We start from the raw sequence: 15,523 nt of genomic DNA, 5'->3' as shown, positions 1-15,523 counted from the left end.
AGGCAAGAAGGAAGTGGGGGTGATATATTTAAGATACTGAAAGAAAAACCACCAACCAAGAATCCTATATCTGGCAAAACTGTCCCTCCTTAAAATATTCTCTGACAGACAATGACAGTTTGTGAACAAGATATCTGCTCTACAGGAAACACTAAAGGAGGCACTGCAAACAGAAAGGAAAAGACAGGAGTGAGAGGTTTGGAAAACAATTTTGGGAGATAGTAGCACAACAATGTAAGTATGCTAAACAGAGATGACTGTGGGCATGGTTGAAAGAGGAAGGTTAGGACCATGTGGAACACCAGAATGAAAGACAAAAGATAAAGACTGGGACTGTATTACTCAGTAAAACCTAGGGTACTCAATGATTGTAATAAAAGGTACAAATATGTTTTTACATGAGGGAGAACAAATGAATGTCAGCATTACAAGGTGTTAAAAATAGGGTGGTATTGGGGGAAAAATACCATCAATGCAAACTAGAGACTATAATTAACAGAAACATTGTATTATGCTTCCTTTAATACAACAAAGGCAATATACCAAAACTAAATGTATATGGGGGGGGGGGACATAGGAGAAGGGTACGGGAGTCCTGGCATTGGTGATGTTGTCTGACTCTTTATTCTACTTTAGTTTAATGCTGTCTTTCCTTTTGTTGCTTTCTAGCTGTCATGTGTTTTTTTCTCTTTTTCTTTCTTTCTTTCTTTCGTCTCTCTACCTTCTTTGACTCTTCCTCCTTCTTTGTGGAAGAAATATAGATGCCCTTATATAGATAGTGGTGAAGGTGGTGAACACATAAATATGTGACTATACAGGGAACCATCAATTGTTTACTTAGGATGGAATGTATGGCATGTGAACAAAACTGTCTTAAAAAAAAAAATGGGTTGATGATGAAACCTTAAGGGCAATATACTAAGTGAAATAAGCCAGACACATAAGGACAAATATTGCAGAGTCTCACTGATAGGAACTAATTATAATTATGTAAACTCATAGACATGAAATATAAGTCACCAGAATATAGAACGAGACTAAAGAATGGGGAGCGGTTGCTTACTATGAGCAGAATGTTCAACTAGGGTAAACTTAAACATTTGGAAATGGACAGAGGTGATGATAGCACATTGTGAGAATAACTAGCAGTGCTGAATGGTGTGTGAAGGTGGTGGAAAGGGTAAGCTCAGAGTCATGTATGTCACCAGAAGGAAAGTTGGAGGTTAAAAGTTGGGAATGTATTAAACAGTGAATCTTGTGGTGGACAATGCCCATGATTAACTGTACAAATATTAGAAATCCCTTTCATGAACTAGAACAAATGTATGACACTATAACTAGAAGCTAATAATAGAGGGGCATATAGGAAAAAAATATACCTCTTGCTAATTGTATACTACACTTAGTAGTATTTTAACATTTTTTCATCAACATTAACAAATGTACTATACCAAAACTATGAATCAGTAATGGAGGGGAGGTGATTAGGGGTATGGGAGGACTGGAGTTTCCTTTTTTTTGTCTTTATTTCTTTTCTGGAATAATGAAAATGTTCTAAAAATTGAAAAATTAATGGTGGTGATGGATGCACAGCTGTATGATGGTACCATGGGCAATTGATTGTGCACTTTAGATCTTTGGATAGTTGTATGGTATATGAACAATCTCAATTTAAAAAAAAAAAAAAACACAGCTCAAGGAAAAGATGAAATCCAGGATGCTCTCAGTGTGACATGACTTCAGGGTAAATACCAAATCTAGAATGTGGCTATAACATGCTTTGTTAAGACTTCTTAGAGGATGAAAGTGACTTTGGTAGATTCTTTCAGATGGACAAAAAACTCTCAGAAATCTCAAGGGTAAAGTCCCACAGAAGACCTGAGTGTACCCAAAGTACAGTCACTAAGTCTAGAGGGATAAAGGCTTATCTTGAACAGAATTGTGAATGTTCCTTTTGGAATATAAAGTTGATTCAAATCAAGTAAACAGAAAATCCACAAAGTTTTTACGAGAGGCATGTTGACAACAGTGCTTCCAAACTGAACCTAAAGGGACTGAGTATGGGTACAAGATGTAAAGACTTTATGGGCCCCCAACTTTTTAGGGAAAACAGGTTGAAAAAACAGCTCAGCTGGCAAAAAGATCATATTCTTCATTGTAGTCATCAGAACAGGACAAGGAGAATGATGGATCAGGAAGGACCCGTCATAAGACAGGGTCAAGGACAGTGGAGAAAATGGACTGGAGACCTCCTCCTATGGAGCAGAATAGGGGTCTAATCAAGGAACATTTCTTACCTTAGGGGAGAGGGACCAGATTAGTTAATAATGTTCTCCCAACATTTACCTATGAAGATTTCAGAATTGCTGTGCACTAGTGATTGCCATGTGCCTCCTATTCTTTGCCTTTTCATATGGGAATATTTATTGCAATTATGCTGTCTGTTTCACCACTGTACATTGGGTATTATATTAATTTTCTATTACTAAGTAACAAATTACCCCAAAATTTAGCAGCTTAAAATTACACATATTTATTATCTCCCAGTTTCTGTGGGTCAGGAATCCAAGCACAGCTTAGCTTATCTGGGTCCTCTGCTTCAGGGTCCATCACAGTCTGCCATCAAGTTGTCAGCCAGGTCTAGGGTCTCATCTGAGGGCTTGACTGGGGAAGGGTTCACTTCTAAAGTCACTTACATGGTTGTTGGCAGGATTCAGTTCCTTAAGGGTGTTACACTGAGGTTACACTGAGATCCTCAGTTCCTTGCTGGACCAATAGCTATTTGTGACCAAGCGGTCAATTGTGGTAGATTGAATTATTCATCCCAATTCTTCACTCCCCTGTGGTAGAACCCTTGCTATGGTCTCACAATGGATAGGGTGTAATAGCCTTGCAATGGCCTCATGGTGGGCGGAGTGTACATCCCCAACCCTTGACTTTGGTTTGGCAATGTGACTTACTTTGGCTGTTGGATATTAGCAGATATGGCACAAAGACTTGTGGGGTTTGGCTTACTCTCTGAAACAGAACCATAATCTGAAGCCTAGCCCAGTTGACCCACAACTTGAAACAGTACCTCCCCAGTCCCCCTGTAGATCTGTGTATTAGTTAGGATTCTCTAGGGAAACAGAATCAGCAGGAGATACCTATAAACGCAAGATTTTTAAAAGTGTCTCACTCAACTGTGGGTATGCATGAGTCCAAATTCCTTAGGGCAGGCAGCAGACTGGCAACTCCAATGAAGATGTTTGATGAACTCCTCAGGCAGCAAACTGGCAACTTCGATGAACTCAGGAAACACCGCTGGTCAGCCAAAGAAATGAAGGCCCTCTATCTGTCTAGCTTAAAAGTCTCCAACTGATTGGATTAAATCCAGCTGATGGCATTCTCTCATTATGGAAGACACGCCCTTCATTGATGTAGTCAGTCACAGTTGCAGCCAGTTGACTAATGATTTAATAAACCAGTCTTCTGGTTTATTAACCAGTCACAAATGTCCTTGCAATAATGGTTAGGCCAGTGCTTCCTTGACCAGACACCTGGGCACCATCACCTGGCCAAGTTGACACATGAACCTAACCATTATAACCTATATGAGAGAAATAAATGCTTATGTTATAAGGCACTAAGATTTTGTGGTTTGTTACATACACAATAGCTGACTAACATTTAAGCACATTACTCGGAGAATTAATTGGCATTTCCTCCGATTGAAATGAGAAAGAAAAACTTTGACTCCCCTGGATCCTAGCAGCCTCTGAAGGTTATTGCTTGAAAACTATACATTTTACCCCTTTTGCTAGTTTTATAGATGAGAAAACTGAGACTCAGGGAAGCTTGTAATTTTCCTAAATCATCCAAGTAGTAAATAACAGACAGAAAGAAGTACAGCTCAGGTTGCCTGATTTCATCCATGGATTTTTACATTATACTACAAATGGTGTGCAGTTTCCAAGGTGCCCCCCAGGGACCCTCGTCTCCTGGGAGTCATACCCTGTGCAGTCCCCTCCCATACTGTGGAAAGCTGAACTGTATAATCAATAGGATATTGGAAAAACAAGAGAAACTATCAGTATTTAAATTTTTATAAAAAACAAATATTCCTCTTAAATATGGAGATATGGATCCTTCTTAAGTACATATATCAATATTTTACACTTAGTCTGTAAGGAGACAATTTTAGTATAAAGAGAAAAATGTTAACGCTATTAATGAAAATTATAAAGATAATAGAAACTTCACTGCCAAAGTCAGAAATAATAAAGGAAGCCTATATTCAGAACATTGGGAAATAAATATATAATTAAAAACTAAATAATGAGCCCCCAAAACAATATATGTATCTGAACTGGGTAAAAAAATGGGAGACTGGGGAGGAGCAGATCTGTGCTCAGGAAGACTCTGAATTGGGATGGCGTACAAGGAGGGGGTGCTGCCCACTTGGCAAACCTCTGCAAAGACAGACCGTCTCCAAGTCCTAGAGGCATCATAAAATCAGGTAGCATTAGACCTGGAGGTGGCCTTTTAGATCATAGTAATCCTTATTTTACATCCGTCCATCCATCCATTCCATAGATAATTATTGAATGCCTACCAGGTATCAGATGCTTCTTATTCTAGGCTCTGGAGATTCAGCAGTAAATGTGAGCTTACATTCTGGTTTTTTGTCTTAATGTTTCAAGTGAAGCAAAACATTCCAAAAGAGATAAAATGGCTTCCTCAAAATCTTACAATAGAAAGTAGGTCACCAGATCAAATGCTCTTTTCTTTACTCTCTACTGCCTCCAACTCTTTCTTCAACCCTTGTGATCACAGCTAGGAACCACTCTGTCTTCCTAGGCACACACAAAAAATGCCCACCACCTTCCACTCTTACCACCACCAGATCCACAGGTTTACTCAGCGTTCTAATCAGTTTTACCGTCAGAGTCATTCTTATCACTAGTATGTTTTTGGAGTCAGCCAGGTTTTTCCCATTGTCTGTTATTATCTAGAAGATCTTTGAACTCTTGGGAAGAAACCTTTCTACTTGGGTTGAGGCACCACATTAGGAGTATCACTGTGATTCTTGATGATTGTATAACTATATAGCTTTTATCGTGTGACCATGTGATTGTGAAAACCTTGTGACTGACACTCCCTTTATCCATTGAATGGGCAGATGAGTAATAAAATAAAGATAAAAAAAAAAAGAGCATCACTAAAGTACATTAGTACTTTAAGGGTAAATGACATGGAAACCTTTTCAGTTTTAGTAGGGGGGTAAGGGAAACCACGAACAGAACACAATAGAAGTAAATATGAGAGGGAATGTTCATGAGCTGGAGAAAATGCAAAAAGGGAAGCTAGCTGTTAAGTACAAATCCCAGTTTTCATCATCTTTTCTAGGATTGTCCCTGTTTATCTCCATCTGCACATGGACAGAAAGAAGCTGTTCTCCTGAGTGTTTTTGAGCTTCTTTGCTCTATACATGGCTAATTTAATAGGACTTCTCACTCATTTTTGTAACACTCATCAGCACTTTTTCAATGTAGATCCCTTTTTGGTTAATCTGGCTGACTTGTTATAAAGGAGCTTCATCCCCAGAGCATTTGTTAATCATTTGTTTTCTGTGCTGTTTATTTTATAGGCAGATAGTAAAATTGTCATTATTTCTGTAGTCAATATATGCTAAAGATATAAGTAGGTTCATGAAAGGTTTAGATAAATCTATGAATGGTAAATCAAGATTTGAATATTAAAGGAAACCAGGGGAGTATGAAATACATTCCAAATCTTCTGAGGCCAGTGTTAAGGAGTACTCTGAGACTTGGAAACCACTGGCTGGTTAGACCATTGGGCTGACCCATATTGCATTTCTTATGTTCATTCCATTTGGTTTTTAAAACTAAATACATGTTTTAGTATAAATTCCTAAGGGAAATATGTAGTTTATTTGAAAAGGCTGCAGCTTTCTTTCCATGTTTCTTGTAAACTAATTACAAAGAATTCAGATGCTCCGAGCCAAAAGAAAGTAGGAAAGAAAAACTCTATAAACTATGTGTTCTCGTACCTGCATTTTACATGTGGGAGTTTGAAAACAGGATTTTGGACATGGATCTTAGCCTCCAGGTAAGAAATTGTATGGGCTCTGAAAACATCCTGTGAGCAGATGAAATCTTTAGAAACCAAAAACTGGCTCCGATTACTACCATTTGCTTCACAAAATTGCCTGCTTGAAAAAACAGTCCAACTGTTTTACCATACTCTATAAGTCTCAAATCATTATGGTTTAAGAAAAATGCACATGAGTCTGTGATAGCAATAATTATTTTAAATGAATGAATAAAAGAAAGCAAGTTATTGTGTTTCTTCCAGGCAACATTTAAATGCAGAATCTTTCATTTTGGATGCAGTAAATACCACAGAAGCCAGTAGATAAAGATGGTGTCCCAAATCTCGAAACCATACCAAAAGGAGTGGGAATTCCGCTTCGGCGGGCAGCTGAAACAAGAATTGTGGGTAAATATGGTGACTTTTTTTTTTTTTTTTAATATGGTGACTTTTATTGGTGAGAAATTATGGTATATCCGAGTTATATTGCCACGTAACTATTTTTTGGATATATTTAGTGATGCTCAATATACTAGTAAATTTCCAAAAGAGAACTACAAAATGGGTGACAATTTAAAGTAATCCTGCCTTTAGTTTTGTTATACAAAAAAAAAAAAAAAAAAAATCTGGTCCATTAGTCATTTCAATCCTTGTTAAAACCTTTCCTTTTCCTACTCACCCTCAGATTCAGTTGTTAACAAATTTGAAATGACTAATGGACCAGAAAAAGTCCTGGAAAATCTACCAAGTGAATTATAATGAACATCCAGGTATTCTAACTTACTTGTTACTTGTTTGGTGCAGTGCAAGAACTAGAAAAAATAGAAAAGACATTATTCCACAAAGGGCAAGGAGGAGAGTGATTATAAGATTGGATTCTCTGGTAAGAAACTCAAGTATTACCCGTATGAAATAAATTGACTTTACAATGGTTATCTTCTAAATAATCCTCTAAGACTGCCTTGGGAGTTAGGAAGTTATCTCTCATGGATGTGTTCAACAGGGGCTGGATGACCTCTTGAGGAGGGACAGTATGTACAAGCAAGACTCCACGACACTTCCATGGTTACTAAATGGGAATACACAGAGCTCATGTGTAACCAAGGACTCCAGCTAATTAGAAATGGTCTGTTCATTCTTATGAGACCCCAGGGTGTGTTTTGGCTTTGTTCCTGCTTCCATTTTCTCTAGGGTATTCCCTCAAACAGCTCCCTCAACCTATCTAGCCACCTGTAAGGGAAGGCTCGGGAAAGTGAAGCTCAGAGAAAGTTAGGCATGCTCTCTCCTGCCTGTTAAGGACCCGTTTGTCAAATTTGTTTCCTATTCTGGTACTGTGATCTAACTCTGATGGAAGGCATAGAGACTGTCCACAGAAGTCTGGACAGGACCTGTGTATTGGGGCAAAACTCTGTAATCTTCACCTCTATTGAAGAGAGGAATTTTTTAGGCATGGCAGTCATTCTCTTAAGCTCCCCAAACCCCATCCCCTCGCCTATGCAGTCCTACCTCTTTCTACCTTCCACTGTAAAATCTTTGCGCAGAAGATTCATACTTAGCCTTGGCGAATGTGCCAAGCCACCACATATTCTTCACGCTGTTTCTATTGCTGTCAACTCTCTCCCTATCATCTTTCATCTGTATAGATTCTGCATAAAATGCTTTCTTCAGTATAGACCAGGTTTAGTGTCTTAAATCTTTGTGGGATAGATGGAAAATATGATCGACTATTTTTCTGACTAACCATTTCTAATGGCATATTAAAGCAGTCGATAGTTATTGGAGACAATTTTAAAAGAGCATTTTATTCATTAAGAACATGTTGTAAAGAAAAACAGGTAGAATAATATAAAATAAAAGAATTTAAAAATGGAATTTAAATAATAACAAAATAAAACTTTTAAAAAGAAAATTAAAAAAAATATATATATTGTAAACGCTTGACTAATCATACCCTGACTAATAAAATCTCTTAGCTATAGGGAGATTTCCGTTATCAGGGAATATGTAAAATGTCTACATGGAGTAGAAAAGTAGGGGAAGGAAACAAACAGACAAAGGTACCCAGTGTTCTTTTTTACTTCAATTGCTCTTTTTCACTCTAATTATTATTCTTGTTATTTTTGTGTGTGTGCTAATGAAGGTGTCAGGGATTGATTTAGGTGATGAATGTACAACTATGTAATGGTACTGTAAACAATCGAAAGTACAATTTGTTTTGTATGACTGTGTGGTATGTGAATATATCTCAATAAAATGATGATTTAAAAAAAAAAAAAAAAAAAAAAAAAAAAATGTCTACATGGAGGTCAGCTAGGTAACCAAAGCTTACCTATAAAACTCCAAAATGTATTACACAGTTTCCTGTCCCCTTCCTGCTATAATCTCCTAGGCTTTAAGTATCTAAATAAATAAATGGATGGATGAATGGATGAATTAATTAATTACTTCACCTTGAAGCCATTTAGTACTTTGTAGATCCATCTCTTAGGGAGTTAATGTATATTTTCTTAATAAATTATAAATGTTTCCAAGATAGGGTTTGAGTTTTACTCGTTTTTTTTCTTTTACTGCTGTCCCCAGCAACTGTCATACATACAAAAAAAATAGTCATAGATATTTGTTGAATGTAATTTAATTGATTCAGTGGCCATTGTTCTACCAGATTCTCCATCAACCTAAATATTAGATGTTCTGCAAACTCTGATTCCCAAGGTAGGAAGCAGACATTTTAGCTATGAGATCGGTACAAAAGCTGTCCTGGATTGCCTTCCATTTTGTTCCTACTCACTTCCACAATCTTCTCCACCCCACCTCCACTGCTGCTCCATGCTTTCTGATGTTTCCCAGCACTTGTTTTTTTGTTTTGTTTTGTTTTGTTTTAAAGTCAGTTTTATTGAGATATATTCACATTACATACAAACATCCATGATGTACACTCAGCTGTTCACAGTACCATCATATAGTTGTGCATTCATCACCACAATCTATTTTTTTGTTGTTTTTTGTTTTTAAAAAACATCTTTATTGAGAATAAAGTGTATACTATGTAATTCATCTATTTAAAGTGTATATTTTGATGGTTTCTAATATCTTCACAGAGTTGTACAGCCATCAGCACAGTCAATCTTAGAACATTATCATTGTCCCAAAAGAAATTCCATATCCACTCCCCATTCTCCCCTCAAATTCCCCAGCCCTAGGCAAACCTAGGCAACAACTCTCCTAAGCAACTAATCTCTACATCTCTCTCTCTCTCTCTCTCTCTCTCTCATCTCTATCTCTATCTCTCTATCTCTATCTCTATCTCATCTCTTCTGTCTTTATAGATTATTTACCTATTCTGATAAAGAATAGGTATATATTTCATATACATGGAATCATATAATATATGGTCTTTTGTGTCTGCCTTCTTTTATTTATCATAATGTTTCCAAGGCTCAGCCATGACGTAGCATGTGTCAGAACTTCATTCCTTTTTATGGCTGAATAATATTCCATTGTATGGCTATAGCACATTTGATTTATCCTGCATTGCTTTTTTTTTTAATTGATATTGTTCATATACCATACAATTATCCAAAGATCCAAAGTGTACAATCAATCAGTTGCCCCCAGTACCATCATACAGCTGTGCATCCATCACCACGATTAATTTTTTTTTCAATTTTTAGAACATTTTCATTACTCCCAAAAAGAAATACAGACAAAAAAAAGGAAACTCAGAATCTCCCATAACTCTAACCACCCCCCATCCACTGTTGAGTCATAGTATTGGTATAGCACATTTGTTACTGTTGATGAAAGAACATTAAAATACTACTAACTGTAATTAGTTTGCAACAGGTATATATTTTCCCTATATGCCCCTCTATTATTTTTTTTAACTTTCAAAATAGTATTTCATTTTCAGATATTTATAGTCATCTCATTTGATATCACAAAATAGTGGCCGTGTTATAAATTTTACAGATGAGAATATTGTTGCACTATTCTCACCATACCTAGGTTGCAGAATAAATCTGAATACAGGCCAATACTTCCCCTTCTTCCTCCTTTGTATATTTACAAACATGCCTACATATAACCCTTGCTATTCAAATTATTTTTATCTAAACCAAGGAACTAAATTCATTGAGATAATTTTGTTTTATTTATAGGAATTCTCACTGTAAACTATACAAGCTTATGGATCAGAGAGTAAATAGATTTTTTTTTTTTCCAAACCCTCTATCTGAACTCAGCAGCTAAAATGGGTCAATGTCTTCCATTAACTATGCAATAAATAGCAAATCTTGGGTCCACAATTAATGTTCTTTTGTTTCAGTGTATGAAATAGAAGTTAATAATTGCCATTTAAATTTAGTGCTTCAATGACTACAATAACAGATGTCTCTTCATATATAAATAGATATTTTCACCAACACTGCTCCCTATATGCTTTTGGTCTATATATCTCTGCCTATCTCCAGACAATGACATCTAATCTACATCAACCAATAAAACATAATTGAGAATACACATTTTTCAATGGTCTCAAAAAGTATAAGAGTATTCCTTTGGATTTTCAAAAGAAGTCTATATTTTCAGACTTAAATTTAATAGTTTTACTTATTCTTAGTCTAATTCCTGTTTTACCAATTAGGAAACTAAGAGTCATCTTACAAGTTAAGTGAGATGACCACATTTATAATCAGCAAGTCAGAAAAGTGAGGCAGGTATTTTCATCTTCTGGCTTCTAGTGTTTCAGAAAGAATGCCATACCATAAACCTGAGTTATCCATTAGAAATACAGTGAAAGAAATGGTAGCATGGAATAGGATGTGATACCAAGTATGTTTTCTCCTTCATAATGTCACCATTCTGCAATGTCTGTTTATTCCTCTCTGAAATACAGAATTGAAAATAATTTAATATAGGGTTGTGTCTTATGATGACTATGATGACAATAAAGCCAAACTTACATTCACTGGTCACTATATGGCTTAAAAAAATGCATCTTCATCTAATATTATGGAACCTTTCTCCATATCTCCCTTTCCTTTCTTTGTTTCTCTGTCAGTAGGGCTCCCTTTAGTATCTGAAGTAGGGCAGGTCTTTTATTAGCAAAATCTCTCAGCATTTGTTTGTCTGTGAAAAATTTAAGCTCTCCCTGAAATTTGAAGGAGAGCTTTGCTGGATAAAGAATTCGTGGTTGGCAATGTTTCTCTCTCAGAATTTTAAATATGTCATGCCACTGCCTTCTCACCTCCATGGTGGCTGCAGAGTAGTCATTACTAAGTCTTATGTTGTTTCCTTTGTATGTGGTGAATTGCTTTTCTCTTGCTGCTTTCAGAACTTGCTCCTTCTCTTCAGTATTTGACAGTCTGATCAGAATATGTCTCGGAGTGGGTTTATTCAGATTTATTCTATTTGGAGTTCCCTGGGCATTTATGCTTTGTGTATTTATGTTGTGTAGAAGGTTTGGGAAATTTTCCCCAACAATTTCTTTGAAAACTCTTTCTAGACCTTTACCCTTCTCTTCCCTTTCTGGGACACTAATGAGTTTTATATTTGGACGTTTTATTTTATCTATCATATCTCTGAGGTCCATTTTGATTTTTTCAATTTTTTTCTCCATTCTTTCTTTTATTCTTTCATTTTCCATTTTGTCATACTCCAGGTCACTGATCCATTGTTCAGCTTCCTCTAGTCTTGTACTGTGAGTATCCAGAATCTTTTTAATTTGGTCGACAGTTTCTTTTATTTCCATAAGATCTTCTATTTTTTTATTTACTCTTGCAATTTTTTCCTTATGCTCTTCTAGGCTCTTCTTCATCTCTTTTATATCCTGTGCCATGCTCTTCTTCATGTCCTTTATATCCTGTGCCATGGTTTCATTGTTTGTCTTTAGTTCTTTGATTAATTGTTCCAAGTACTATGTCTCCTCCTTTCTTTTGATCTGGGTGTTTGGGTTTGGGTTATCCATATTGTCTGTTTTTTTCATATGCTTTAGAATTTTCTGTTGTTTTTGGCCTCTTGGCATTTGCTTAACTTGATAGGGTTCTTTTAGAATACGTATGCTAATTCATATACTTCCCTCTAATTTGTCAGATCTACAGCTTGGTAGTGTACACTTTCTCTAACTAACCAGCAGGTGGTGTCTGCGAGTCACCTATTTCCCGCAAGCCAGTTCTCCCCAACTTTGTCTTTGTGGTGTGTGGGGGTCTGATTCTTGTGGGGTCCAGTTGGTGCACCAGTTTTGCATGTGTAGTTTGTGCTATCCGCCCTGAATATGGGGCATGTGTCTGAGTGTTTAGGGAGCAAGGGTGGCTTTAATAATCAAACCACCCAGGTGTTCCTGGAGACTTAAGGCTGTTGAAAGAGTCTAAACCTTCAGTTCGGTCTTGCCACAGATTGTCTCTGCTGCTGACCCACAAGTCCTTGGTACTGGCATATGGTCCCTGGGATTACTGAGTGGGTCCCTCTTCCAAGCCGTGCCCTTCCAGGGCCTCTGCTGAGGGAAGGCTGTGTTATGCCACAAGTGCACGCCGACCCTCAAGGGAAGCCCTGGGCCACCAGGCCGTGTAGGGGCGTTCCCAGCCTGCTGAAAGGATGGCTGAATGGGGCATGTTGATTTCCCCCTTTTTGTACTGCTCCGCCTTCCTAGCTCCGGGACAATTAGCTGTGGGTGCACAAAAGGCTATTGTCCATGCCTGATATTGTGGCGTGTGGATATGATGCTAGAAACACTTCCCGTCGCCCTGGGATTTTTTGGCGCAGCTCTGGGCTGTGGCACCAATGCTGGGCAGGAGTGTCCCCAGTCCGCTGGGAAGATGGCTGCAAAGGGCGTGGTATTTTTTCCCCTTTTGGCTAACCTTTGCCTGCCTCGCTCTGAGACAATTAGCAGCGGGTGCACGAAAGGCTATTGTCCATGCCAGATACTGAGGTGTACTCACAGGTAGTGGAGACACCGTTCCTGCCGTGCTTCCCTGTGCGGTTCTCACTGTCGTATCCACAGCTGCTTTTGGGTTTTTTAAAAAAGAACTAGTCCGACTCCAAATGCCAACCCATGGTTTCCCCATACCGCAGCATGGCTGCCAGATATTCAGCGGCTTACTCACTCGTTTCAGAATGCAGACTCCTGGTTTCACCAAGTGCACGGTCCCTGTGGATTTAGCAGACCTTGTCCAGCTGGTGCATTGCTGGAACTGGTGTTCTGGGTCACTTTCTGGCTTTTATCTAGTATTTCTCACGGCAGTGTTTTTTTGCCCTGTCTCTCCTAACCGCCATCTTCCAGAGGTCCGGATCCGCAGTTTTTACTTACAGATTTTATGCTGTGATCTTGGGCATTCCTCCCAATTCAGGTTGGTGTATGAGTGGACGGTCACGTTTGTCTCCCCGCAGTTATTCCAGCTTATTTACTAGTTGTTTCTGGTTTTTTTTTTTCTTTTAGTTGTTGCAAGGGGACTACTTGGCTTCCACTCCTGTCTATGCCGCCATCTTAGATCCTCCACCCCAATCTATTTTTGAACATTTTCCTTATACCAGAAAGAATCAGTATAAGAATAAAAAATAAAAATAAAAAAGGACACCCAAATCATCCCCCCATCCTACCCTATTTTTCATTTACTTTTTGTCCCCATTTTTCTACTCATCCATTCATATACTGGATAAAGGGAGTGCGACCCACAAGGTTTTCACAATCACACTGTCACCCCTTGTAATTTACATTGTTATACAATCATCTTCAAGAGTCAAGGCTACTGTTTTGGAGTTTGGTAGTTTCAGATATTTACTTCTAGCTATTCCAATACATTAAAACCTAAAAAGTGTTATCTGTATAGTGTGTAAGAATGTCCACCAGAGTGACCTCTCGACTCCATTTGAAATCTCTCAGCCACTGAAACTTTATTTCATTTCATTTTGCATCCCCTTTTTGGTCAAGAAGTTGTCCTCAGTCCCATGATGCTGGGTCCAGATTCATTCCTGGGAGCCATATCCTGTGTTGCCAGGGAGATTTACACCCCTGGGAGTCAGGTCCCATATAGCAGGGAAGGCAGTGAGATCACCTGCCAATGTGGCTTAGTTAGAGAGAGAGAGCCATAGCTGAACAACAAAGAGGCACTCAGGGGGAGACCCTTAGGCACAATTATAAGCAGGTTTAGCCTCTCCTTCCTGCACTTGGTTTTAAAGGCTTCGAGCAGAAATTTAAAGATCATGCTACAGGAACTGATTTCATGTATCCAGACTTTGAATATTTATCTGAGCCTCGTTCATATCCCCTGACAATTTTCCAGCAAAAAGCAGGTTTCTTGGCTTGTGTCTCTATGCTCAACATTTTGCAGGGACTGAGGAGGTGACTATCTTTGTGACTTTAAAGGATACTTCATTATTTTATATTAAATGTGCTCTTTTACTTCTCAGTTGTCACAAACATTAGAGAGTTCACTGTATTCATTGCAGGGAAGAATTCCTTAGTATATAGGTTGTGGGAAGTTTGAAGAAGGGAGAGCTCAGAATTCCATTCTCTTTTTGAACATTGTGGTTCTTTCATGAAATTGTATTCAGGTCTTACAAACTTTCAATGCCCACTGCTTTCCTGCCTCTGAGTACTTCTCCTTCTATCGCTCATGGATACTGTTTACCAAAGTGTTGACAGGCAGCTTTTTCCTCAAGGATGCCAGAAAGATGGCGGCATTGAAGCTAAACATTTGGTTCCCTGTTTAATACCACAAAAAGTGGACAAGAGGTGCCTCTTAATCAAATTTGTCCTCACAAAGAGATAATCTCTGCTCTTTCATTTGAGAACCACTCATATGCCCCCATTGTCATAGTAAATGATGGCTTGTTAAACTTTTCTCTGTGTGTATACACAAAACAATGCCACTCAAACAGAATGAATAAGCACACTGCCCACACAGTAAAACATGCATCATTTCCATCTGTGTTTCTTCGATCCCAAGGTCCACAGATTAAACTGTGATGTAACAGGTGAAATATTTCCACTAATTTACCTAAAAATGAAAATACAAGCAATGCAAGCTATTAAAAAGGCCCAGCTAGACTCAAACTTCTAACACTGCGACATTCTTAAATATTCTTTCATGGGAAAGTGCTAGGGATTCATTTATTTATCTATTTCGACTTCAGAATACATAAGTAGAAAGCCTCTTTGCTGTGTCCATTCCAAGTTGTAATTAAAACAAAACAAAATAAAACAGCAACAATAAAAAATGTTTGTAAACAATCACACTTTATTGGCATTAATATACGCTTTATGCTGGCAGCTACTCATTTTTCTGACCTCAAGTTCAGCTTTGCTAGTCTGATTCCTCAGGGAATAGAAAACAGGGCCACAGCATACCTCATTTTTGTGGACTTTAAAGTAACTTTAACTATAAGGTCAGAACTTCCTGATGGGTATTCTGGCCCTTTCAATGGAATAGAATTC

General features: G+C 37.9%; 1 protein-coding gene across 1 annotated transcript in view; it reads left to right on the top strand.

Annotated features, from left to right (window-relative positions):
* The window catches only part of MRPS28 (mitochondrial ribosomal protein S28), a 235,614-nt gene that overhangs the window by 174,623 nt on the left and 45,468 nt on the right, over positions 1-15,523 (top strand). Inside the window, exon 3 of the transcript XR_005211730.1 lies at positions 6,358-6,497. The gene's annotated coding sequence lies outside the window, so the exon portion shown is untranslated. The remainder of the gene's footprint in view (positions 1-6,357; positions 6,498-15,523) is intronic.

Source organism: Choloepus didactylus, chromosome 14 (genome assembly GCF_015220235.1).
Source record: "Choloepus didactylus isolate mChoDid1 chromosome 14, mChoDid1.pri, whole genome shotgun sequence".
NCBI lineage: Eukaryota > Metazoa > Chordata > Mammalia > Pilosa > Megalonychidae > Choloepus > Choloepus didactylus.
The sequence above is the reverse complement of the archived record's forward strand: the minus strand, read 5'-3'. Positions and strand labels throughout refer to the sequence as shown.